This window comes from Nicotiana tabacum, chromosome 14 (genome assembly GCF_000715075.1).
Source record: "Nicotiana tabacum cultivar K326 chromosome 14, ASM71507v2, whole genome shotgun sequence".
Classification (NCBI taxonomy): Eukaryota; Viridiplantae; Streptophyta; class Magnoliopsida; order Solanales; family Solanaceae; genus Nicotiana; species Nicotiana tabacum.
Genome location: NC_134093.1, coordinates 45,402,754 through 45,404,130, shown reverse-complemented (window position 1 = coordinate 45,404,130; position 1,377 = coordinate 45,402,754). Strand labels below are relative to the sequence as shown.

General features: G+C 40.3%; 1 non-coding gene across 1 annotated transcript; it reads right to left on the bottom strand.

Annotated features, from left to right (window-relative positions):
• Positions 1 to 653: 653 nt before the first annotated feature.
• On the bottom strand, positions 654 to 760 carry LOC142169296 (small nucleolar RNA R71). The gene has a single exon (XR_012699004.1). It is a non-coding gene; the product is annotated as a small nucleolar RNA R71 (small nucleolar RNA).
• Positions 761 to 1,377: the final 617 nt, after the last annotated feature.

Genomic DNA, 1,377 nt, shown 5'->3' with positions numbered 1-1,377 from the left:
GAATTGTTAGAATTCTCAGTTTAGTCAGCTTTCTCAACTTAAAATTCAATATATTGAAACTCTAACGTTTGTAGTCTTGTGTGTTACAGGTGCAAGCCTAGAAACACCTCAAGAACTAGTGAATTGTACGAAGCATTAGCGGAACCTGAGAAAGCTTTCAAGGCACTAAATTGAGCAAACAAGAAACACAAATAATGACAGAACTCAACAGAATGAATCAAACTAGACATGGGTGACGTAATAGACAACCAAAAAACCAAAAACAATGTGAATGACTCGAACAATCAGGGTGTGGCACCTCTTGGGTACAACCCACTACTGTAAACCTGGCAACCGCAATTGCAGTCCCTCCGATACAAGCGGAATAATTTCAAATTACAAACAACATGCTACATTTGTTGCAGAACAAGAGACTGTTCTCGAAGTCTTACATTGAAGATCCACAACATCATCTGAAAAATTTCCTGTCGATTTGTATCACGCAAAGGCAACCGAATGTGATACCAGAAGCAATAAGACTATTGTTGTTTCCATTCTCAGTGACGGTAGAGGCTCAGACTTGGCTCAATTCACTCCCCATAAACTCCATCACTACTTGGGAGGAATTAGTCAAGCAGTTTTTGAACAAATTCTACCCACCCAATAAGACTGCCAAGCAAGTTGATGAGATATTGAGCTTTAGGCAGAAACCAGCTGAAACACTGCAAGAAACGTGGGAGAGGTTCAAGGAGATGTTGGCCAAGTGTCCATACCATGGCATTCCTGATCAGATGTTGGGGCAAATGTTCTACATGGGATTGGCAGACAATTTGAAGGCTAATGTTGATGCTTCAGCAGGTGGAGCATTTTTGAGCAAATCATTCAGAGAATGTAAGGCCTTACTTGATAAAATGTCTCACAATTCAGGATGGATGACAATGCCTTACTTGATAAAACTACAATCATTCTTGTAGTTCCCTCAGTAGCTCTAGACGCAAACAACTCCATGGCTGAGAATATGGCTACTATGATAACACAATTGAGTATCCTAACCAAACATATTGATGAGTTAGGCCAAAAGAAGGTGTACATAGTTGACACGACAAATGTAGGATTATGCACACCATGCATTAATCAGCCATATGTGTGCTCGTGAAGTGGTGAGAGTGACAATCAGAACTATCAAGAGAATATGAACTATGTGGGCAACTATGGAGGTCAGAGACAAGGTGGTGACTTGGGGGCAGCAGAATCAACAATATAGGCCAGCACAACAACATTACAATAATAATAATAATAATAATAATAATCCTGGAGCTGCACGACCACAGGGTCAGGCTATGCCTTATCAAAGGCAACAAGGATATAATCACCAGAATCAACAACTAGCTTATCAAC